We start from the raw sequence: 26,023 nt of genomic DNA, 5'->3' as shown, positions 1-26,023 counted from the left end.
GGGACATCAGAGTGACCGGCACTGCTCGACTTCGCCCAGCAGTCCCTAGAGCCTGCAAACAGGTGCAGGTTTGTTAAGAAGAAGAATTTCTGTGGCTCCCTGCTCAGTCCACATTAGACATTCAAGTGTTGAGGAACGACATAAACTCCTGTCATCCTGGTTTTATGGGAACGCGAAGATTTATCCCAAGCGACAGGTCATTAAGGTTTCTCCTCTTTATTCTTTGCTCAGATGCCCTGAGAACTCGTGTTTCTGCTCCCTGCTGTAGACAGCCGGCAGCTCTGTTTTTGGTGAGGGAGCCGGTGAGTGATAAATCTGAATTTAATAAACTGACAAAAGATCACTATCCCAGAGACGGTCTGAAGCCGCATTCCTTATCTCCCTTTATACAAACGCTTTTGTCCCGAGACAGCCTCGCATAAAAGCCACATTTGCCGTCTAAACCGTCGCCTCCCCTCCCCACACAGATGTTTTGTGGTCCCAGAGCTCCCATACAATTACGGATTCTCAGAGCCTGATGTCGCCATAACAGTAGCGCAGGTGGAGAGAGATCTGAATTCCAGGCTTGGCCATTCCCCTGCTCTGCCGCCATGGACCTGTCTTCACCTCCGAGCGTTCTAGAAGGAGGGAACAGAATAGCGACATCATCATGATAGCTAAGCAGACAATAAAAGGTTTTTTTTTTTTAATTCAAATAAAGATGTTTTAATATTGTGAGAGCTTTTCTAGTCTGAGACAGGGCTGATTAAACAGAGAACTGGAGACCTTCAGATAACCTGATTTTTTTTAAGTCTCAAATTCTAATTTTCCCACTGTATAATCACTAGATTTTTTTTCCCTTGCAACTGTCAGAAACAAGAAATAAATTTCAAAAGGCAAGTGAATCAGACTACCACCCAACTACTCAACTGCAATACAGCTAGCTGGAATAGCCCCTCCAGGAAAAAATATAGGTACAGGTAGATTTGGTGGGGTTTTGAGGGTATGTCACCCACATCCCCTAGCTGAGGAATGCACTGGAAAAAGTACACTATCCAAGTAACAGTTCAAGCAGGAGATCAAGCAGAGTGACAATGACAGTAAGGACATTGATAAGCTCTGATAAGCATGCTGTTAACACAGCTGGTGTCCAGAGGCTGACACTGTAGCGTGTGTAGCAATGCCAGCATCCTCTGTGGGCACCTGTTCCAAACCTGGCTGCTCCACTTCTGAACCAGCTCCCTGCTAATGTGCCTGGGAAAGCAGTAGAAGATGGCCCAAGTGCTTAGGCCCCACACCCACGTGGGAGACACAGAAGAAGCACCTGGCTCCTGCCTTTGGCCTGGCCCAGCCCCAGCCATTGCAGCTATTTGGGGAGTGAACCAGCTTACAGAAAACCTCTCTCTCTCTCTCTCTCTCTCTCTCTCTCTCCTTCTCTCTTTGTAACTTTTAAAAATAAAAGCTGATGTCCATTTGGCTAGGTTGGTGCCAGTTCCATATTGATTGTTAGATATTCTTAATATCACCTCTACATATGTATGCATGTGTTTGTGTATGTAGTAGTACATGTATGCATAATAGGAGTGGAGATTTTTAGCTAAGGTTTTAGCTAGGAAGGTTTTTATTTTTTTTTTTTAATTTCTGACAGGCAGAGTGGACAGTGAGAGAGAGAGACAGAGAGAAAGGTCTTCCTTTGCCATTGGTTCACCCTCCAATGGCCGCCGTGGCCAGCGCACTGTGCTGATCCGATGGCAGGAGCCAGGTGCTTCTCCTGGTCTCCCATGGGGTGCAGGGCCCAAGCACCTGGGCCATCCGCCCCTGCACTCCCGGGCCACAGCAGAGAGCTGGCCTGGAAGAGGGGCAACCGGGACAGAATCCGGCGCCCTGACCGGGACTAGAACCCGGTGTGCCGGCGCCGCAAGGCGGAGGATTAGCCTAGTGAGCCGTGGTGCCGGCTTAGCTAGGAAGTTTTATAACAGGGAAAAGAGAAAACCAAAACCTAATGACAGCCTAATTTCAATGTTTTAAATAATTTGAGCAATACTTGGAAATGAAAAACAGAGGAAGGTTGAGAGTAAAAGAATAAGACTTTTCTGTTTCCTCTCATTTTACTATTAGTAGAGAGGAACAGGCAGGTTGTCAGATGACTGGTTCCATGTTCTCGTCTGTGGTGCAAGAAAGTCTTCAAGGATAAGATGCAGGTGAAAGTCAGCAGAGAAGCAAGATTTATTTACAAGCAAAGCAAGAGTACACACTCAGGGAGGAGTGTGCGCGTGCTCAAGAGACAGATGCACTCAACGAGGTTCAGTCCTTCCGAGGTATGGGTGGCGGTGTCTGGGGAAGGGCTCACTTGAATATTCATAAGGGGCAGAGTTGGGGGCAGGTCTTGGGTGCTGTCCCCTTCCTTGCTCTCTTTTGGAAATCTCAGAAGTGTCATGGTGTCAGGTGCATGAAGGGAGTGAGAGTGTCAGCCATGGTAATTTCATAATAATATCTTTATGATTAGCTGAAGTTCACTGCAGGGACAGAGCCAGCAGTCAGGTTGGTTGTTGTTGGCCGGCACTGATTCTCAGCTTCTGGTTTGAAGAACCTGAGGTTTTTCTACTGCTCAGAGAGGGGGCCTGGGGGCAGATGTTTTCGAGGTGCAGGCAGAACTGCAGAGTGGGCTGGCTACCTCCTCACTTACATCTGACAAATAAACAACCTGTTGGAGGCAAATTGTTGTTGTCATCCGACAAAAGGGATAATATATTTTCAATGATTCTTGGGACTAAATAAGTAATCACTTGCAGAGTTGAAATGCAGAGAAATACTTCAAAATTAGTAAGAGGACAAAGGGAATGAATAATAGCTAACTCAAGTCAGCCAAGTTATTAGTTGATTAATTAATTAAGAAAAAGATTAGGCAATAACAAAATAAAACACATAGAAAAGATAAAATTATAAGAAAGGGTATTTATTACCCTAAATGTACCTGGGCTGAATTCCTTTATTAAAGTCCAATCTATTGGATTACAACAAAGAAATGTGCTTAAAGAGATAAGGAAACTGTTCAAATAAAGGGATACCAGGCAAATTCAAACAACATGAAAGCAAAAGCTGCAATATTATATCACTCAAAATGCACTTGAAGCCAGCACACCAGGAGCAAGCATTTGGCAGAGTGATTTAGGCACCAACTGGGACACTCCCATCCCCAGTGGGAGTGCCTGTGCTCATATCCCAGCTCTGTTCCCAATCCCAGCTTCCTGCTAAGGTAGACCTGGGAAGCAGTGGGAGGGCTCAAGTGGGTGGGTCCCCACCTTCCAAGTGGGAGACCCACACTGAGCTCCTGGTTTTGATCTTACCCAGCCCTAGCAATTTCAGGCATTTGGGAGTGAACCTGCAGATGGGAGATCTCTGTCTCCAATTGTGTACCTATGCCTTTCAAATATATAAAATAAATATTTTTTAAAAAATCAAACATTAAACAGAATAAAAAAGATGAAAAGTAATGAAACTCTCTTCCTCTAAAAAAATAACAGCTAACCATAAAGCAAAAATTCAAAGAAATACAAGAAGAATTTGATTTAAAAAGATAAAATTTCTGTGGAAGATAATAATAAGCCATCTTCAAAAGTTGATACACAAAGGAATAAAGACTCAAAAATAACAAGAAAGGCAAGGACCTAAAACTTATAACCACATAAATAGTATACCTCAATCACTCAAATTATGACATAGATAGAAAACCTACACTTCTACAAATATAAGCAACACATTTGCTTTTTGAACACTGAAGTAGTTATAAAAATTAATCAATTAATCATGTATTAATCAAAGAAAAAACTTTGATAAAATTTTAAAGGTAGAAATTTTATAGGCCACACTCTCCGACTGCATGCCAACATAAGCATAATGAAAATATCTTAACTACTTGGAAACTGTAAAATGTACTCCTAAATAATGACTGCATCAAAGAAATCAGAAAGTAATAAAGATGACATTTTTATACCAAAACCTATTGAATCCAGTTGAGGTTATATTCTAATGAAAATGTGTAGTCTTAACGCAGGGATAAGCATTATATGTCTCCTTTTTATATCCTAGCTAGCTCCCATTAATGTGTAAACGCAGTCCTTTCTTGTTCCTTTGTTGTCCTACCCCACCTCATCTAACTTCATTCGGAAAGCTGGTCTATTGCATGTACTTTTATCTTCGCAGTGAATCGCATGTGCGAGTTGTAACCACAGCTTTAACTGTTTCTTTGACAAAACTCTAAGTGTTACATAAATGTTCTACTATATATCAGGTCTAACTCTTTAAGTAAGTTTAAGAAATAAATTTTTGTTCAGTTTAAAAAAAATATGTAGTCTTTTCTGTGTCATTTACAGATATTACATCTTTCTCTGTCTTAAATTACCTACTCTCATATCTACAAATATTTAGAGCTATAAATTTATTATTATTTCAAATATAAATAGCATTGGAAGAAATGTCTTTGAGTAAATGTCTCCAAGGAAGTATGTATAAGATTGCCTTAGTCTATTCCGGCTGCTATAACAACAGACTTCGCAACTGATAAGTAATGGGAAGTTATTTCTCACGGTTCTGGAAGCTGGAAGTTCAAGATCAAGTCAGTAGCTGGCCAGGTGTCTAGTGAGGGCCTGGTCCTCATAGATAACAGCTTCCTTGCTTGGGTAGAAGAGGTGGACAGGGACTGCTCCCAGAGGCCCCAGGGCTCAATATCACCACCTTGGGCTTGGGTCTTAACAAGTGAATTTTGGGAGGACACAAACACTCAGAATATGGCAGTAGTGAATGCTCAGAGACCTTTTATATGACATCATGTTTCCAGTGCGGATATGTCGAGTTGAATTCCTGGGTTGCAATATCTGCCTTTCAAGCTCTCGATGGCATATTTCATTGTCATGGTGGAAAGCAGTTCCCACAGGGTGTTTAATGGGACACTGATCTTACGTAATGCTTCTGAACCAGAGTCTGGTGGTCAAAACACTTGGGGAAACACTTCACGTGTTATGTCAAAATTCTAGTACTCAGACATTCAGCGTGAACACAAAGAACCTGCGAACCAAGGTCCTAGGCTGCTGATCCCGGGGAGCCCTCCCCTTCTGCGGTGCAACACATCTCTATCCCAAGTCTCCACTGCAACTGCCTCCTTCCGAGACTACGATTCGACTAAGGGGAAGCAGAGTCCAGAAACTGTCTGAGGTCTCTGCTTGTGTTGGAAGTTCACCCCGTGTCTCTGACCAGAGCAATGCTTCCCTGGAGAGTGGAGCACACCTCAGACTCCACTGCTGTGTAGTCCAGGGAAATGACGCTGCGAATGCCTGCAGTTGAAAAATAATTTGGCTTACAGACCTCAAATTTCACTTTCAAGGTATTCAAATTTCACATATCTCTCTTAAATATATATTGTGAACTCCGCTCAAAGTTTGATCACTTTTTAAATTGACACAGCTGGTCTTCTCTCTGGCATTTCAAACACAAGGCAACAAGACAATCCGAGCAAATTTCCCTTTGACGGTGAACCTCTTACAGAACTCTGTATTCGTACTCGTTTTTCTCAGCTCAGAGCAAAGTCTTGTATCCAGTATTTTTTAAAATAAAAGGTACCATCTTGATAAGAAGGTTGAGTTACTTGTTGGTAAATCGTCAATGATCCTAAAAAATGGATGGAGTATTAAAACTTTTTCCTTCAGAAAGTCCCAATTTCAGACCCAGCTTTGTTGGATCATCGGGACACACTATAAATATGTTTTTCCAATTTAGTTCACTGACTTCAGATAATTTTGGCATGGCTTCAATGATATCATCAACTCCAGTGATGGTCTCCAAGGCTTTGAAAAGCAGCATTTTTTATTCCAATATATTTCTAACCATGTATCATGCATAAAATATATCTGTGCTCAGTCCCTGTCCTCTGTGGATTTGTTACAACTAAAAGCAAAATGAGCGATGATGATTGGCTCTTTTGCAAAACTTGAAGCTTGATATCTTCAACTAACACATCAATTTGACACTTGACTGTGGAACTCAACACACACACACAAAAAATTTTCTGGTGTTTCATCTCAATTTTATCTCCAAGTAATTCTTGGCAGGATTGCAAATGCAGTATTTGAAGAGATTTTCTCCACTTGAGCAACATTTTAAAAAATATTCTTTGTATTTAAAGGGTTTTATTTCATAGTGCATTTTCACTTTTGTTGTAAAAGTTGTATTCCTGATCCAATATCATGTGTTACAGGGGAAAATAATTCGCACAAAAGTCATTGTCTTTATTATGATGTCAGTATGATTTCACTTTAATAATATTCAGTTTGAGAGACTCTCAGTGCATACTTGCTCTTCGTTTTTAAACCACTGATTCTAAGAAGTTGGATTCTTATTCTGCAGTGTATGTGTGCCCATATTTGTTACCTATTGCTTCATCACAAAACCCTCAATTATAATTATCTTGTTCTTGTGAGTCGTTTGATTATTTGTTTGATGGCCTAAAGGACTTTCCTTTATCTTCAATGTCTAAGAAGTAATAGAACATGTTACAGAGTAGATTTCATGAGCAAAGTTTTCCAAGTACTCAGTGGACCCTTTAAATACATGGATTCTGGTCTTCTTTTGCTTCCAGAAAGTTTTCTTGAATTATAGTTGAAAATATTTACTCTGTTCTGTTGTTGCATTGGCCTTAAGGACTCCAATTATACTCATACGTATGTTGATTCTTCTTTGTCTGTCTGTCTACTATGTCAATCACTTTACCTCTGATCCTTGTTGTTCCTTATGTATCTTGCCTTCATTCTCTTGCTTGTGTTTCTGTCTTTCTTCAATTCCCTTCTATTGGAATTTTGTTTTAGTCTGTTCTCCATTGGGTACCTTTTAACTTTGTCCTAATTTCTGATAGGAAATTTACTTTCCTGAATTCAGTCCATTGTCTTTGATTTCTAATTTGAAGGTGTCCTTTTATGTCCTTGTATCATTGTGGAGTTTCTTTAAAGGATGACTTTGTTTTTTCCATGTTGGAGAAGGAATTGTCTGTCTTCCAGCTTCTGGGGTTCTCTCTTTCCTTACAAGACTCAAAGGCATTCCCTTTTACTTCTTTGCCCCTCCACCACGAGCTCTCCAACACTTCTCCCTACCTTTCCACATTCCCTTCCCTCCGAGGGAATGCCTTTTGAAGACTGCTTCCTCCAATAGCATGCATTGGTGAGTCCCTTCCTTCCAGCAGTGCCCCCAACTCCCAGAACTCTCTGGACGTTCCCAGCCTTCCTGCCAGCGATCTGAGACCACTCCTAAGCCTGTCATCACTTTTTCTTCTTTTCCCTCTTCCATAAAGCTGCCCGTGTTTATGATGAGGCCAATGCACAAAGCATGAGAAATAACTCGCTGGAATTTGGTGTTGCATTAGCTACTTGTGGGTAAGTTCGAAAGGTGGGTATTCCATTTCTTCTCTATATTAAAGGCAAGGGTTTTGTGTGGTTTAAATCTCTTTCTTGTATCACCTGAAACTGTGAGAATTCAGATTGTGTGGTCCTATTTTTTTTTATTTATTTTATTTATTTGAAATAGTCATAGAGAGAGGTAGAGACACAGACACACAGACACACACACACACACACACACACACACAAAGAGAGAAAGAGAGAGAGAGAGAAAGAAAGAGGTCTTCCATCTACAGATTCACTCCTCAAACAGCCCCAACAGCCGGAGCTGAACCAATCTGAAGCCAGGAGCTTCTTCCAGGTCTCCCAAGTGGGTGCAGGGGCCCAAGGACTAGCATGGAGCTAGATTGGAAGTGGAGCAGCTGGGACTCAAACTGGCACCCATGTGGGATTTCAGCACTAGGGGACCGGGGAGCTTTAACCCGCTGTGCTAGAGTGCCAGCCACAGCAAAGGCTAATTTAAAAAAAGTGTTTTAACTGTATAATTTGTGCAACCCCCATAAACCATAAGTATTTTCCTGTCTTAACTTCCTGCAGTATTTTTACTAAGAATATGTTGGCCACTTTGTATTTTGCAGACTTAAAATTATGTTATAATACTGAACATGTTTTTCAAACTACATATCCCTCACCCTATAGATTCTAATATCTCCCCCTGCTGCTCCAAGAGACAATCTCTGCTTTTCCCCCCCTTGTTTTCTGATAGCCACTATTCCACCTATGGAATAACTCTGTATAATGGATTTCATGCAGAATCTGTAGGTGACATGATCCAGCATCTCTGCTGTGGCCAGCAGAGAAACTCTTCAGAGTGGTAGGTCCTAGAGCCAAGGACTTTTGTAAATTTCCATGCTTTTAGATAAAATATAAAACTCTATAGGTGGGGGTGGGGAATGTGCCTCAGATCAAATGACCACCACTTTGGCCCACCATCTGAAGCATTAACACCAGGACATGGCTTGTACACATTGTTTGGAGATGAAGAGTGAAAATACTTTTAAAGACAAGGTGGTAAAAAATGATGATATATATGTAGGTTAAGTCTAAGCAAATGCCATGTATTTTTTAAAAGATTTATTTTTATTTATTTGAAAGTCACAGAGAGAGGAGAGGCAGAGAGAGAAAGAGAGAGGTCTTCCATCCGATGGTTGGCAGCAACCACCGGAGCTGCGCTGATCCAAAGTCAGGAGCCAGGAGCTTCTTCCGGGTCTCCCATGGGGATGCAGAGGCCCAAGGACTTGGGTCATCTTCTGCTGCTTTCCCAGGCCACAACAGAGAGCTGGATTGGAAGAGGAGTAGCCGGGACTCAAACCAGCGCTCATATGGGATGCCGGCGCTTCAGGCCAGGGCGTTAACCTGCTGTGCCACAGCGCCGGCCCCGCTATGTATTTCTTTACCACTTTAAAACAGTGTGCACACAGTCATGACTGGCAGAGCGTCATTTTAGACATAGCAACAGATAGGTTTCTGAGCAATTTTCCAAAAACCAGTCTCATTGCTGACGGGCGAGCCTCTTCAGCTGCCCAATGGAGAATAGTTTGTCCTATTTCTCAGCCACCTTGCTCCCTGTCTCTACACTTTTTCTTATGACTCTTTCATTATGAAAGATTTTTGCAAACAAACAGCATAGAGAAAATCAAAGGAACGTTGGAAGCCTGGCGCCTCCGAGCCCTAGGTTAGGCCTACAGCCGTTATCAGGGAGCCCGCTCATGTAACTGTTTCACGCCCACTTCCTCCTGCCTCTGCTTGTTTTCTTTCCGCACCATGGGACTGAACTAAATCACAGCTTCTCAGTCACTCGCTGGGGGCACTGACAGGTGTGCATGTCAATCCCAACTGACACACACTGAGGTTTCTGTTGCTGTTGCTGTGTTTGGTTTGGACTGGGTGTGCTTTCGCCTCTGCGATGAGCCTAACGGTGCAGTCACACCCCTGGACTCCAGGTCCTCAGATATGTGGGCACGCAGCAAGGCCGCCACCAGGACCTTGCCCCAGGCTGGTCCTCTGTCTCTGATCTCTTTGTGCCTAACAAACAGCTCTGTGCCTTCTTCTGACACCCGGCCCGTCCCGAGACCCAGCCTCCGCCTGGAGCGCTGTTATTTATCCTGGGACAGGGCCTGGTGCAAATTACTCCTCACCAGCCCTAAATGAGCCAGGCTGCTCTGCTCAGGTGCGGCGGCCAACAAGGGGCAGACAGGAGCCATAGCAGGCAGGAGCCCGGGTGCTGGCCCTGCTCTGCCGCTGGCCCACTGTGTTAGCTGGGGGAGTGCCTGCCTGCCCTCTTGGAATTCCTGCAGCTCAGAACTCAGGCATCTCCCAGAGCGGACTCTCCTTAGACGTGGCCTCCTCCTCGTGGCCGGCAGGAGCTTTGTCGGCTCCAGGAGGTGGGGGCTGAACTCACATCCTACAGCTTAGGCAAGTGCATCTGTCAGCTTTGCATTACAACAATACCTGAAAGGAGCTTCCTTTATAAAGGGAAAAGGCTGATTGTTGACTCATGGTTCTGGTGGTTTAAGTTCAAGATTAGGCAGCCCCATTGGTCTGACCTCTGATGGGAGGGGCAATGGCAGAGCGTGGATGTAAGCTGAGGGAGAATCACTCGGCAAAACCAGGAGCAGAGGCAGGAGCTGGCCTGCCCCAAGCTTTCACGCTCAGGCCTCTCACAAGGACTCTGAGGGCACACCCTCCCCTCACTGCCCAAACAACCTCCACTGGCCCACTTAATATCATAACTGGGGTAAGTTGACACCTTCTCGGACCATTCACTTACTTATCATGGAGCCAAATCCTGTCCAAGCCATGGCAGCAGGAAAGAGGACAAGTGGGCATTTGCAGTCACCTGGGCATCTCCTTCCTGCTCCTTCCCCCATGCCAAGTGGCCCGCTAGGCCACTGCTCGATCCACCACCCACGGTGACCTCACTCCCTTTCAAAGCAGCATTTTTAAAAGTAGTGGCGATGGGGGACAGGAGGCACTTTCAAGAGAGCTGCACGGGATGCAGTGAGAGGAAGGCAGTCAAGGATGGAGCTGACGGGCGCCGCGGCTCAGTAGGCTAATCCTCCGCCTTGTGGCGCCGGCACACCAGGTTCTAGTCCTGGTCGGGGCGCCGGATTCTGTCCCGGTTGCCCCTCTTCCAGGCCAGCTCTCTGCTGTGGCCAGGGAGTGCAGTGGAGGATGGCCCAAGTACTTGGGCCCTGTACCCCATGGGAGACCAGGAGAAGCACCTGGCTCCTGCCATCGGATCAGCGTGGTGCGCCGGCCGCAGTGCGCCGGCCGTGGTAGCCATTGGAGGGTGAACCAACAGCAAAGGAAGACCTTTTTTCTGTCTCTCTCTCTCACTGTCCACTCTGCCTGTAAAAAAAAAAAAAAAAAAAAAAAAAATAAGGATGGAGCTGAACTTCTGACTCATCAGACAGCAGGAAGTCGGGGGGGGGGGTGGATAGCATGAACTCAGTCTTGGCCAGAAGACTTTGGGGAGACACTGAGACAAATGGTCATTGGATATTCAGATCCGGAGTTCAGAGGAGACATCCAGGCTGGGGACACAGAATGTAAAGTCCTTTTTCTAAAAAAAATGAGAGGTGTAATCAATAAGGAAGACAGAGAAAAATAAAAAGGGAAAAAGGGCTTAGATGAAGACTTGAAAATAAACAAGGAAAGGGCAGGAGGATGAGAGATGCTTAGCACCCAAAGAGGTGGAGGAAGAACCAGAAGACCACCCAGGAAGACCACCCAAAGGCCAAACTGCCAACAGTGTCTGGTGCTGTAGAGGTTCCCCAGTCCCAACAGAGCAACAGAGCGGGGGCAGGGAAGTCGCACGTCAGAGGTTGGGAGGGCTCCTTTTATAGATACAGGGCGTGGGGGTTAAAGGTTGAGGCGGGTCTGATCCTCATTGGTTGACCTTTAGGCACCCATGGGGACCTTGACAAGGACTTTTCTTCCCTGGAAGTGCGGGTAGGGATTCTCCATTCCCGGAAGTATAGGCCTTCCCTCCTTGCAGATCCCAAAGCTACCAAAAGGCAAGTGGATGGAGAGATGCTTAGCACCCAAAGAGGTGGAGGAAGAACCAGAAGACCACCCAGGAAACCACCCAAAGGCCAAACTGCCAACAGTATCTGGTGCTGTTGAGGAGTCATAAAAGATAAGGAGTGAAAAGGTCCGTGGGGTGCAGTGAGGTGAATGGGACAGCAAGGGGCCAACAGTTAGAGCTGAGCGGGTAGGGGTTGAGGACAGAATGGCGTGGAGGGGTGAGGCGGTGAGGCAGCGAGCATAAACTCTGCGTGGTAAAAGCACAGCACCCGAGGGTAGAGGGGAACCAGCATGTCCTCTGCACTGGGGCAGGGCTCACGTGATGGCCAGACCAGACAGGATGACTGGCCATCCCAGAGACAGAAGGGCAGTGAGCGCTCCTCAGAGGGCAGGAGAGGATGAGATCCAGGGTGGGGGATTGTTCCTGAGTGTTCCAACCGCACAGGGCCGAGTTCCACCCAGCACACATCATATGAGAAAGTAGCGGGTTTTCCTTCCGCCTTGTAGCACTACGTCACTTTTATAAAATTATAATTTTACAAGTTCCTTTATGCCCTTTTGCCCTTTTCACATCTCAGAATTACTCAATTCCTAGGAAGCCTGTTTAGCAATAGAACCAACATCTACAAAAGGTATGATAGCTGAAAAAATGTATTTATTCAGAGATATGAAAATCAGATCTTTTAGAGAAAGAAAATTGTGTGCAAAGATTTAGATAAGGCGTCAGTGTGTCCCCTGAAGATCCACGCTTGGTCCCCGGGGGCGCAGTGTTAGATGTGGTGACCTTTAAGAGGCGGGGCCAGGTGGGAGCAGCAGGTGATGGGGGGTTGGGGGGCACAGCCCTCAGAAGGACTTTGGTGACTTAGCCCTTGAGAGAATGTGTTGTTGTAAAATGAGGTCACCCCACCCCTTGGCCCCTTTGGCACGTAGCCAGTTCCCGTTCTGTTTGTCCCGTGGAGACGCAGCATGGGTCCCTTACCAGGACCTTGGCAACAGGTAGGAGAACTGTAAGCCAAGTCAACCTGTTTGCCTTATGAAGCACCCAGCTCTGGGTATGCTGTGACAGCCAAATGCACAGGCCATGGTGTGCTGGCCAGTGCTCCTGCCTCCGTGCGGCCCCTCAGAAAGCTCATTGAAAGCACGCATTATGAAAAGAACAAGCACGAATGTCAACAACTTTTTGCAGCAAAACAAACGTGTGTTTTAATTCTATTTTCCAGGAACTTTTGAAATAACGCCCTCCTGGGTGAACCTCTCCTGAGGATTCCACCTGTTGAGGCTGCCACAGGGAGAACAGGACAGTCCTCTTTAGGGGGCGGGGCCTGACCCCCAGCAGCAGGAACCAAGGATAGAACCCCAGAGAAGCAGATTTCAGCTTCCCGGGAGGTTTGAAAAAACCCAGAGGGGTAGGGCCCTCCGAACACCGCCATGGTTCCCCTCCCTTCTCACCGCAGGGTCCAACCTGCTTACTGTCCACTGTGCTTGTTGGGAGAGGCCTCCTGGCACTGAGCCAAAACAAGCCCGCTTCTGCTGCTTGGTTTTTCTTTATGCTCACAGAGAAGCGGTGGCCAGCCAGGCCCGCTCCTGAGACGAAACCTGCAGAAATCCATGGAAGGGTCATGACCCACCTTAAGCCACCTTAACAAGGCCAAGGAGTCCCAAGTCCACCCGGCGCACCAAAGAGAGAAAGAGCGCTGAGACACAAGCGCCCCCAAACGGCCGTTTGTTCAAACAGGGGGCTGTGCTCAGCTTGTCTGGCCAGCAGGGTTAGTTCCTGCCAGCAGGGCCACAGAGGACAGCTCCTGATGGCAGAGGTCAAGTTTGTGTTTACACAACTGCAAACAGACCCCATCTAAAGTCCTGCCAGGTACTTTTTAAAGCAATGATTGCGGACATTGTAAATGTTTTTATTATTAGAGCATCTTTCCCTAGCTGTATAGACAACTGCAGCGCGTTCATTTTACAAGCTGAGTAGTATCCACTGAGCGGAGTGCTCTTATTGGATGTCTGAGATATTGCAAGTCCTTCCACCACCTCAGTGACAATTCTGCACACATCTGCTCGTGCTCTCTGGAATATGTGAATCCCATTTCTCCTCAAAAGACCTTACCGATGTATACATTCAGTTTCACCACTGAGAATATAAGGCAGGTCCTGCTGCCCTCATACCCACCACCACTCTTCTAGCTTTTGATGTTAAGTGGAAAGGGAATTTTTAAAAAAAATTGTGGGGGCCAACACTGGAACACAGCAGGTTAAGCAGACACTTCCAACACTGGCATTCCCATACCAGAGCAGTATTTGGAGTCCCAGCTGCTCTGCTTCCAGTCATCTCCCTGCTAATGCACCTGGGAAAGCAGGAGAAGATAGCCCAAGGGCTTGAGTCCCCAACACCCAGATGGAGCTCCAGGCTTTGGCTTGGCCCAGTCCTGGCTGTTGTGACCATTTGGACTGCGAATCAGCTCATAGAAATTATCTTTCTCTTCCTGTTTCTGCCTCTCTCTGTGTTGCTCTACCTTTCAAATTAATAAATAAATTTTAATTGCATTTTCCTAGTCATTGGTGGAGTTGAGCATCTTTTCATGTCTTTCTTGGCCATTTTTATTTCTTCCTTGGTGATTTATTTGTCCACAACCTCTGCTGGTTCTTCTTTTGAGTTACTTGTCATATTTCATATTAATATTAATTAATGTTTTATCAGTTTTATGCAAAACAAAAAATTAAGGTTTTGTTATTTTCTTTTTTTATAGAGGCAGAGATACAGAGAGGAAGAGAGACAGACAGATAAAGAGAATTCCCATCTGTTGGTTCACTCTCTAAATGCCTATAATGGCCAGGATTGGGCCAGCCAGAACCCAGAAGCCCAGAACTTAACCCAGGTCTTCCATAAAGGTGGTAAGAATCCAACTACTTGAGCCACCACTTCTTTCTCCCAGGGTTTCCATGGGTGGGGAGCTGGAGTCAGCAGCCAGAGCCAGGGTTCACACTCAGGTACTCTGACGTGTGACAAAGGCATTCAACTGCAGGGCTAAATGCCCACCCTGCCACAAAACTCCCCCCTACCCTATCTGTCACTTATCTTTTCTCTTTGCTTATCTCTGCTCACTTTTCCAAGAACTTACTCAAATACTCTCATTATGAAGCCTTTTTCTATCTGAAAGCTGTCTGTCTTTGGCATGAATCTTGCAAATATCTTTGCTCTCCATGTTGTTTTGGACTCTGTTTTGATTTGGAGTTAGAGGAGTTAGCATGTTTTATTTAGGCACATATACTTGGAATAACCTAGAAAAGTTTTCCTTACCCTGAGATAAGATATTCACCAATATCTTCTTCAGCCTTTCCTTACTAGGTTGTTTCTTTTTTAATTCATCTGGAATTTATTTTGTTGTTGGTATGCTTTGGAATCTCACTTTTTTTTCCCAAAATAGTTGGTCAAATTACTCAATATCTTCCATCAGATTAGTCATCCTTTCCTCTCGGGTTTGTCATCCCAGTTTACTCATTCACTTAATTTTAATTGGGACTTGAAAGAGGTAAAAATGATTATGATCAACAATCCTGACTTCCTTCGCAGGGAGAGATGAATTGCTATTTGTTTTGGATGGGGAAGGAGAGCGTGGAGCGGGATAACACTGGGGGGAGGCGGTTGTAAGAGTCCTGGAATTGATTGTGAAAAAGGAAAATCTGAGGAAGAAACGGCAAAAGAAGAAACTACTGAGTCATAGCAGGAATGCTGCATCAAAAACCAGGATGAGTTAGGGATGGCCGCGGGGAAGGCCCATTCCAGGACTCCTCAAAGAAGGCGATGCAAATACAATGGAGATAGTTCTACCGGGCTCCCAGCGGAAGGGAAGTGCCCCACAGCCACCTTGCCATGCCACCAAGCCAAGCACGAAGGACATCCTGTGTTAGGATTTGTTAATCAGTTGTCAGATACACAGAGCTATGTGAAAGAGTTTTGAAGAATGCATGTTCATTATTTAAATTCAGAGATGGAGAAGAATCAAGAAAAATTGAAGAACACTGGCTACCTTCCATCGAGCCCTACAACAATCCAATACTCTATTAGCTGCTTTATACATATGGTACTTTTCTTTAATATTTATTTGAGAGGCAGAATTACAGACAGAGAGAGGGAGAGACAAAGAGAAAGATCTTCCATCCACTGGTTCACTCCTCAAATGGCTGCAAACGCCAGGGCTGGGCTGATCCAAAGCCAGGAGCCAGGAGCTTCCTCCAGGCCCAAGCACTTGAGCCACCTTCCTCTGCTTTCCCAGGCACATTAGCAGGGAGCTGGATCGGAAGAGGAGCAGCCAGGACACAAACTGGTGCCCAAAGGGGATGCGGGCACTGCAGGTGGCGACTTAGCCTACTAAGCCACAAGTGCCTGCCCGCATACCATCCTTTATAAAAGAAGATAATAAAGCTCCTGCGATTGATCAATCAATCAATAGTGTCCCTGAGGCTGGCCTCCGTGAATACTCCCGGCACTTGCGGCCATACTCTCCTCTCAGATATTTTAAGATAGCTGCTGATCATTACGGAGCTCTTAGTCCCATGCCCAGGGCTGCAGAAACGCATCCTGTAAACCTCTCGAAGGAATCCGTTTTCAAATCTCATAACAATCCTACAAAATAGGTACTTCCTAAGTGTACAGATAAGGAGCCTGGGAGCAGAGGGAGTGAGCACAGGCCTCCTGTGTATGCTCAGCTTGGTAGACAACCCCCTTTATCACGCAAGCTTGCATGAGGAACATCCCCAAGCCACTGCACAATATCCCACTGGGTGGGTGTGCTGTCTGTTTCTCCAGTGTGGTATTTCTGTTCAATGTTAGAGACCACACCCAGGACAAATACTACAGTAGAAATATCCTTGTATTTTGTCCGTGTCTGAGCATTCAGATAAAAAAAATCATGAACAGTGGACTTCCGGAGTGACACTGAAAGTGTCTTTTTACATATCACCCAGAAGATTCTGCCTTTGCCCACTCCACCAGCAACAAATGAAAACACTCATTTTATGCCTTGGCATGACCGCGTTTAGTTAATTTTAAACCCTAGCCAATTTAAACGGGTAATTATTTATCATCATTTCAGTTCTTGTTTTCATTGAGGAGTAACACAACCGACTTTGGTTTTTTCAAACATTTTAAGAAAGCTTCTGTCTCTGCCAGGCATCCCTATGGGGTCTAAGTTTAGGACAGATCCAGTCCTGCCTTTTTGAGGCTCACAATCCAACATAAGTGCATTGAACACACAACTAATGAATGTCAGTTCCAAGTTCTGTAAGAAGTACTTTGTAGCAACTTATGCTCACTGGCCCTTTTGAAAGCAAAGTACTAAGAATTCATTTAATCCTCGCAACGGCCCTTTTAGGTAGGTACCAGTACTCCCATTTTACAGATTTGCAGACAGTGACCAAGCGGTCATACAGCCAATGAGTAGTAAAGGTGGGCTTCAGGCCCAGCCAGTCCTGAACGGCTCGGCCCTGCGCATTCCTTCTGCTCCGGGTGCTGCGAGGACCCTGGAGAAAGAGGAAAGAGGATGCAGAGAAATGAAAGCAAAGCAGATGTGGACCAACAGTCGAAGGGCTGGGAGGGGCGGGCGGCCAGGCCAGTCGGAGTCGTGCCAGGAGGTGCTGAACCACATCTCTTCGCTCCTTTTTTCAATGGCTTAGGTGATGGCGACAGGTGGGAAAGAGCAATAGACAGACCCGGAACAGCCCAAAGGCCGAGGAAAGGCATGGACTAAATTTCCCCACTTTGGGGAAAGATAAAGAGTCCACTCCGGAGGGCATTCAAAACAGAAGCAGAGGAGAAAATGGAAACTTAACAGAGCTTCGGGTCAAGCGATCTCCCGCCAGGGCCTGAAACTCGCGACACACCCCACCCTCCTCTCCGGCCGCAGGCTCCCTTCCCACGGGCTGCAGCGCCATCTAGCAGATGTGGGGTGAAATGGCATCATAACCACCAGGGCAGTCGTTGAATCTTTGAAAAGATCAGGATTCAATGGGCCTCACAGGCTGTGTTAGGTCACTGTGGTGAACAAGCAACTCTTTGCCCTTGGGAAGGTCATGGCCCATCCGGGGAGACAATCGCAAGTTCTAGAGCAGAGAGATCTGTGGGAGTGTTGAGCCAACAGAGAGGAGCAAGCCTGACCTTACCCAGGGTGCAGGGGGCGCTAGGATGGGTAGTCACTAAACATGGGTCCAGCAGTGGGAGACGGAGGGAACGTCCAGGCAACAGGACCAAAGGCTCAAAGGCCTGGAGCTGTGCAATGCATGTAGGAGACGTCGGAATGCTCAAATCACAGGCCAAGCGCAACCTTGCACGCACTCTGATTTAGCGTCCTCATTGGAATGAATGCAGTTATGGACACTGGAGCAGATCCACACGCCAAGGCAAGCGCACCAGCACTGGAACCCAACTCAACTCCCAACGCTCAGCCCCATGCTGCTTCCATAGAGGTGTGGAAGAGCAAGGCCAACCACCTGCAGCCAGCTCCCCGGAGAAGAGTGCACCTGCGGTGAGGCTTTGAACTCAAGAACACCCGGCTGCCCTCACCCCCCTCTACCGATGGCTCAACTTTTGTCAGGGGTCTTACTCTTCCCCAGCTTCCATCTCCCTATCTGTCACATGGGATGAAGATACTGGTCCTTCCACATACAGTGCACAGCTAGCAGCACATGCTAAACGCTTGACAAAGACATATTAAAGAGTACATTGTGAGCCGGCGCCGCAGCTCACTAGGCTAATCCTCCACCTGCAGCGTGGCACACCGGGTTCTAGTGCCGGTAGGGGTGCCGGATTCTGTCCCGGTTGCCCCTCTTCCAGGCCAGCTCTCTGCTGTGGCCAGGGAGTGCAGTGGAGGATGGCCCAAGTCCTTGGGCCCTGCACCCCATGGGAGACCAGGAGAAGCACCTGGCTCCTGCCTTCGGATCAGCGTGGTGCGCCGGCCGTGGCGGCCATTGGAGGGTGACCCAACGGCAAAGGAAGACCTTTCTCTCTGTCTCTCTCTCTCTCACTGTCCACTCTGCCTGTCAAAAAAAAAAGAGTACATTGTAATAGGGCCCCATGTTCATTGTAATCGTAGTGGCGGCTTTCTTACTCCTCGTGTTACTCTCACAGGAGTTCCCTTTCATCTTCAGTTTTGCTCTCCATCCTTTCTATTATCCACAGTCATCTGTGGTCTGGAAGTATTACATGGAAAATTCCAGAAACAGACAATTCGTGAGTTTTAAGCTGCGTGCTGTTCTGAGCAGTGTGATGAAATCTCACATCCTCCCAACCTCCATCATATCCACACTGTATACACCACCCACCTGCTAGTCATGCGGCAGCCGTCTCGGGGACCAAAGGTGTCAGCACCATGGGTCTTGTATATGCAACTCAGTGTTGTCTTCAAGACCCATTGAGGGTCTTAAAACATTACTTTACTAGTTTTTAAAAGTTTTGGGAACTTACTAGAGGAACAGGAGCTCTTTTGTTTCAACAAGAACACGCACAGAAGCGTCGGTCCTGTTTTCGAAACTCAAAGGTCTGTACCAGAATGAGGTGGGGGGGGGCAGAGGGCCCCCGGGGGAGCTGCAGAACGGCAGGTGCTCGTGCAGTGCGAAGGCCTCTCCTGAGCCCGTGGGCCTTGGGAGGAGGGCAGTTGCTCGTAGCTGGAAACGTTCCATCTGAGACCAGATGACCATTTGTCAAGGCTGCCTCGTACCTTGCGCAGGGCAGGAAGTCATCTAGGCTGTTGCACTACCCAGTGCTTTAAACGTCTAATTGAGCTCTGCTCTGCAGGGGAATATGATTTGGTAGGTCATCTGTGAAGATAGCTGTCTGCGTTTATAAATTTTAAAGTCATGAGCAATGCTCTCAGGAGTCAGGAGCCTATACACATAACCAGTTGTTTTTTGTTTTTTTTTTTTTTTCAGAGTAACTCATTAGATTTTAGCTGGAAATGTGAGGAAGAGGCTGAGATGAGACAAGGAGGATGGGCCAGAGAGGGAGGGGCTCAGCCTTGTCCCCAGGTGCTGCCTACAGTGTACTTGCATCCCGAGAACAGGTGGAGGACTGCCCCAGTCCCGATGGCCAGAACCGGGCTAGAAATACCCTCTTCATTAAACAACATCAAGTGCTCACCACTTATGTGGGGTCTGCTTTTACAAAGCGTTTAGAATACAAAAGAAAATCCAAAGCCAGAGTCTAGATAAAGCTAGGAGGGATACAGTCTAGGATAGACAATAAGTCCTGGGCGCAAAAATCCATACCGTCCACGGCAGAAAAGGCCGGGTGCTCTAAACTGCAGGCACACGGGCTCCTGGGGCTTCCACACGCAGCAGCATGGGGGGAAGGCTTCGCGGAGGAAGTGACATTCGAGGCAGAGCTCTCACAACAAGTTTGGACCCAATGGGGAAAACAAGCAAACAAAAATTGGTTCTTCCCGGAAGTCGGTGTGAGAAGCACTGGACCAGACACCCCTGCCCTCTTGGGGCCCACGCTGGGTTCCAACAGAGCTGGGAGAGGAACGCAGAATTCTTCCTCCCGTCTCAGTGCCCCCCCCGACCCCCCGCATGGTGCTCTTCCCCTCACTTTTCCACTCCTAAACCCCACCCCCGAGCATGCGTCGTGCGCAGTCAGTCACGGCTGCCTGGGGCTGCCTGGGGCTCAGGAGAGAGAGGCGGAGTCAGAATATTCCCTTGCCAATCTCAACCAAGGCTGGAACTGAAATTAACATCCCCCCTTTAAAAATAAAATAAAAAGGGTTTTTTTGGTTTATTTTATTTATTTTAATTTCAGAGGCAAGAAGAGAGAGCGCCATCCAGTGGCTGGGACTAGGCAGCACTGAAGGAACTCACTTCAAGTTCCGCACATGAGCGGCAGGAACCCAGTCACTGGAGTCATCACCCTTGCCTCCCGGGGTCTGCGTTATCAGGAAACTAGAATCAGGAGCCAGGGCTGGGATTGCAACCCAAGCCCTCTCACAGGGATGTGGTGTGGTAACCGCTAGGCCAAATGCCCTCCCCTCCCCTTTAAACATCACCCCCAGATGGGCATCCAAGCAACTTTGGGATACTCTGCACGACAGGGCGTTCCGCCCCTCCAAACACCCCTCCCGACACCGAGCAACTCTACGGGGGCGGGAAGGTCGGAGGTGCCCTCCCCCTTTCCCCTCCCCCGTGCGGAGGGGCCCACAGGGCCAACCACAGGGCCAACCTCAGGGCCAACCGCAGCCAGACCTCTGCGGAGAGCTTCCGTTGAGCTGCACGGCGCTCCCTTCTAGATGGAGCTGTGTCTGATTCCACGTCCCTGTCGCATGAAATACAACCGAAGGGAAGGGAACTCGGAACGTTTGGTGAAGGAATGAGTGAAGCCAAGGGAGCGCCCACGGGATCGGAGGCTTCTGACCAAGAATTTCTCTTCCTTGGGGTCAATGACGTCACCTCGTCCTGACGGTCCACCCTCCACCTGGGGCCACTGCACCACCACGCGTTCCATCTCCCGTCCAGTCCTGTCCCGAGGGGAATTCCTCCACTCACCCAGCTCACTCCAGAGCCTCCCCAGCCAACACCACCACTTCTGTGAACTTGGGTGGCCGACCTGAGAGGCACCGGACACCGACCGAGCAACCCCACCATCACCACCACCATCTTCACCACCGCCGCCAACCTCCAACACCAGCCCACGGAGCCTTTGCCAAGGGCAGCGCCCTCCCCCAGCTTCCACAGTAGCAAACATGGCAGAAAAACAGTGTTGTAGGTGAACAAACGCATTTTCATTCTCATTTTAAAAAGAGATTCCTGTTAAAATGAAACCAGAAAGCTACAAAAGTCAGGGCTTACCGACGCTGAATGAAGACGGAGAGGAAAAGCAGTGAATTCTGGGCTTCTGCAATTCATAGCAAAAACCCATCTGGAAAGCCCGGCCTCAGTGTGGAAGTGCCAGGCATTTGCAGAGAGAAGAGGGCTCTGAGTTCTGAAAGCATGGTCTGGGACATGGGAAACAGTGCCTGAAGAACTGGGCCTTGAATTTCTCCTCCTGGGACTCCTCCCTATAGCTAAAGCCCCTTATATCAGCTAAGCCCCTTCCACATCTTCACTCCTTCCCTGCGCTGCTGCAGGCTGAACCCTCCCCGCCTGGTGGGAGCTGTGGGAACAGCCCCTTACCAAGCTCCTTGGCTCTGCCTCCCTCTCCCCCGTCCACCTTAGACAGCCTTCCACAGTGACCTTTCTAGAATCCTACCTCGGGCTCCGCCAATCTCTTCTCATTGCCCACTCAAAACAATTTGGTACGGAGCCAGTGAATCCTTCTGAGCACCTACTAGATGCTGGGCATTGTGCCAGATCAGGGTGAGCCAATCACGATGTCTGGGCCAAATCAGGCCCACTGCTTGCTTTTATAAATAAAGTTTTATTGGAACACAGCCACACTCACCTATTCACATATTCTTTTTTTTTTCTTAAAGATTTATTTATATTTTACTTGAAAGAGTTACACAGAGAGAGGAGAGGTGCAGAGAGAGAGAGAGAAAGAGAGGTCTTTCATCCACTGGTTCACTCCCCAGTTGGCCGCAACAGCCAGAGCTGTGCTGCTCCAAAGCCAGGAGACAGGATCTTCCTCCAGGTCTCCCACGTGGGTGCAGGGGCCTAAGGACTTGGGCCATCTTCTACTGATTTCCAGACCACAACAGAGAGCTGGACAGGAAGTGGAGCAGCCAGGTCTCGAACCGGCACCCATATGGGATGCCAGCGCTTCAGACCAGGTCCTTAACCCACTGCGCCACAGTGCCAGCCCCTATTCACATATTCTTTGACAGTCATTAGTTATGGAGGCTTTCGTGCCAAGAGAACAGAGTAATTAGGGCAGGCTGTAGTAGGGCTCAAAAAGCCCCAAATAGTCATTGCTGGTAAATAAAGTTTCCTGACCTGTGTGCCACCTGCCAGGGTTACCATGGTAACAAACCACTGCGGTCCTCACGGACCCTGCCAGCACAAGACTTCCACCGCCTACCCTTGCCCTGTGTTGCCTTTTCTCCTTCCAGGAGAAGCCCAGCGACTGCTAGATTTGGGGAATTCATAGGTCAGTAATAATTTCCTTATGGACTGAGGGGGCATGCACGCGGGGAGGTTTTGCAGGTACAGTTTAAAAATCAACTCCCGTGTAATATTACCAACATTTAATAAGGGGGAAAATCATTCAAAAGTAGTAAGGAAATCAGTTTGAGCAATTTCCTTCAGTGGCTCTGTTTTCCTGGATTCGTGAGCATTCCTCATGGAATGTCAGGCACCGAGGAACCTGTGACCAAGCACATCCAGGCAAAGCAGTTTACTGAGTGGTCCCCAGATGAATCTCCCTGTGCAATCTGGCACCCAGAAAGCCCTTCTTCTCTCCCTCTCTCTGTCTCTCTCTCCCTCTCTCTCTCTCCCTCTCTCTCTGCTGCTCTCTCCCGCTCTCCTGCTCACAGCCCAGCTCATCAGCAGCGGGAGGCAGGGTTCCCACAGCTACAATCTCAGGCTGGCTATTCCCAAAGGCACCGAGCCCTGCTGGCAGCACGAATGAGTGACGTGGCCGTGGTGTCTCAGCCATAGCACAGGGCGCAGGGGCCCAGGAGGGCTCTTGGCGCAAGGCCCGTCCCTGGCACATGCAGGTAAACCCCCTGACAGTCACGGCAGAGGCTCGCAGCAGGGGTTCTCACCCCAGCACTGGGATCAGTAGACAGCGCTTGCTGCCAAGGGTCTCACATGACCGGGCTGCAGCGGCCGGCTCCCAGGCAGCAGGTGGCGGCGGCACACACAGAGAGGTCGCCCCGCTGGCTGGCAGCCCCAGGGTGCTGGGCACTCTCCGCTCACATGAAGCTTCTGGAATCCCCGCAGGCAATCCCGAGGTCTACGGGAAATAAACCAGGGCTCCAGCGTGAAGGTAATCCCAGCAGAGCCCGGGGCCAAGGACACATTTCTGCCTGACTTTCAATCAGGGACAAGCAGCTCCGGCAGCCCCTGCTCACCCAGCACCTCCCTGGGGTGTACCTATGTGTGTGTGTGTGTGTGCACACGTGCACATGCGTGGGCACATATGACCACTCAGAAAATCCCCCGCTGTGGGGAGAGTCCCCTGTCTGCTGTTACAAGTGGGGCAAGGCTACCCTCTCCTAACAGATTTCCACGACACAGCTTAAGGATCTCTTTGTCTGCCTGAGCTGGTCTACAGCAAAGTTGCTTCGATTCGCAGTTGGGTCCCATCGGTGACACATGGTGGGGGCTGGGGGCCAAATGTCCAAGGGACCATTAGAGACCCTGAGTTAATGCTGGAAGGAAGTTTGAGATCAGCAGGCTCAAACACTTCCCACTTCTGGGGAAACTGAGGCCCGAAGAGAAAAGATAATTGGCTCCAGACCCCATGGGGAAAGCACAAATCAGAAGTGAGATCCGCTGAGTCAGGCCAAACCTCTCTCCTCTGTGCCCCCGGAAAGTCCAGCCTGTCACCTCCTACACTCCTCAAGGGCAGTCATTTTTATTCTAGAAAGGGGGACGGTGGGCCAGCCTGGGACACTGCAGACAGGGAGGCCGTGGGGAGCAGAGAGAACACCGTGTCCAACAGATGGAACCTGGGGTATGCTTGTCCCCTAGTAACCTTGCCATTAACAAGTGAAAGAACAGGGCCCCCACTTTTTAAGTAGCAACCCCACCAAATGCGTTCTCTAAGCACCTTGACCATGGAGAGACTCGACTCCAAAGGGACCAGGAACAGAGCAAAGGTCACAAAGCCCGGTGGAGGTGGCATCGGGGCTAGGCCTCAGGGGTCCGGGCCAGCTCTCCCCTGGGCACTGGGCCAGACTGTCAGCAATTCCTGTCCCGAGGCTAACGGCCAGCCTTGAACTTGGGACTTCATCTCAGCTTTCCGCACCTCCCCCCTCAGAGTCAGCTGTTCTTTCAGGCCCGTCGGTGCCAAGCTGATACTGCATTCCTCTCCTTGGCCCCAGAGCCAGGGACACGCTCACTGCCCAGGCTGGTAACGGGATCCTTCCCTCCGCCTGCTGCCAGCCGCTTGCGGCGTGATTTCTGTGTTGTGGCCCCAGGAACGGCTTGCCTGGGGGCTGGCAGGCCAGCCTCTGAGTCAGGCCTGGCTAGCCCCAGAGGGTCACCTGCCCCCCGGGAGGCTTGGGTTTTACTGCCCTCTCGCCATGTGCCATAGAAGGACACGCTGGCCTCTGTGACTTGAGGACCCAGGTCGGGCTGCCCTGGCCGAGAACGCACGAGCAGTCCAGGCTAGGAGGTGTCTTCAGGGCAAGCAGTGATCCCTGCACCTGGGCAAAGCAGATCCCCAGATCCCCAGATCCCGCACCCGGGCAAAGCAGAGCAGACGCCGTCCTGGCCTCAGAATCGCCCGTTCCAGGCTGTCTCCAGAGCCTGTCGAAGAAACCAGCAGACTAGCTCAGCTCCTTTGCAGTCGAGAGAGACGCCCCTAGCCCGGAGCCCCCAGCTGCTGTGGGTCAAGGGACTGCAAAGTTCTACAGCCTGTGTTCTTCGTGGTACAGGCCCAGAGAGAGAAGTGAGCTCACCTGGGGTCCCACAGCACCTTAGAGCCAGGTCTGAAATCCAGGGCCGCCAATCAGTGCGGTTTCCGAGCATGGAGGGACCGACCTCGCCTAGACCCCCAGAGGGTCAGTCACGCGGAGACCTGTCTAAGGAGCCGGCAGGTGCCCTCCCAGGGTGAGTCATACCAACACTTCCCTTTACAGACAAGCATTGCACACAACACTACACATTCCTTTCTCGAGTGCTTGCAGTCATGCTATAAATGGAATTATTGTCATCACTGCCCACCGAAGGCATCACTGAACCTCGCTGTTCCTGATGTGTCCTGACTCCGTCCGGACCGTAAAGCCAGCCATCTCCAGAGACCCCTGAGAGGGGCAGGAAGGGGCTGTAAATGGAATCCCAGGTAACCAAGGGCTCGAGGACCAGAACACACTCTCTGCCAAATGCCATCCAAAAGCCCCTCCGCAGCCACGGGACGGGACAGCCTGGGAGTGCCCAACGCTCGACCCCCAAGGGGCTCACTCTGTGGCCAGCACAGCGCCCCCTGGTGAGCCGCGGGAGAACCTGCCCTCCTGCCGCCCAGGCCTCTATTTTTGCTGCAGGGCTCGGCTCCTCCTCCTCCCGCCCCTCTGCCCACCGCCCGTGGTCGTGGTCGGAGCGGTATCACTGCTCCGACCAGCCTCTGCTGTCCCCCTGCCAGCCCAGGACTGCCCGAGGAAGTGTGTACCCTCCCTGTCACGCCGCCTCTGCTGACAGCTGAACGGCAGGAGGGCGCCAAACAGGCAGGGGCCAGGCCTCGAAGCCCCTGGAAAAGCCCTTGATGAGCCTGAAGGCCCCCCGAACTCCTACAGGGGGGTGGTCCCGCAGCCTTAGTTAACGATGCCAAGGGGGTGGGTACTCAATCCAGTTAGTGTTTTGAGATGATTGGGTTGGGCTAGGTTGTTAGGGTGGAGTCCCCAAGATGCGATCCTGGTGGCCTCACAAGGAGACAGCGAGTGACCACAGATGCACTCGGACCTGCGTGCCCCCTGTCTCCTGCCACT

At 49.0% G+C, this 26,023-nt stretch overlaps 1 long non-coding RNA gene across 1 annotated transcript; it reads right to left on the bottom strand.

The window, feature by feature from the left end:
• Positions 1-200: 200 nt before the first annotated feature.
• On the bottom strand, positions 201-25,182 carry LOC149128825 (uncharacterized). Its single transcript, XR_016211125.1, has 2 exons — positions 25,001-25,182; positions 201-617 (listed from the first exon to the last, which is right to left on the bottom strand). It is a non-coding gene; the product is annotated as an uncharacterized LOC149128825 (long non-coding RNA).
• Positions 25,183-26,023: the final 841 nt, after the last annotated feature.

Source organism: Oryctolagus cuniculus, chromosome 1 (genome assembly GCF_051225735.1).
Source record: "Oryctolagus cuniculus isolate XC-2025 breed Fujian yellow rabbit chromosome 1, ASM5122573v1, whole genome shotgun sequence".
NCBI classification, from domain to species: Eukaryota; Metazoa; Chordata; class Mammalia; order Lagomorpha; family Leporidae; genus Oryctolagus; species Oryctolagus cuniculus.
This window is presented reverse-complemented; position numbering and strand designations above follow the sequence as displayed.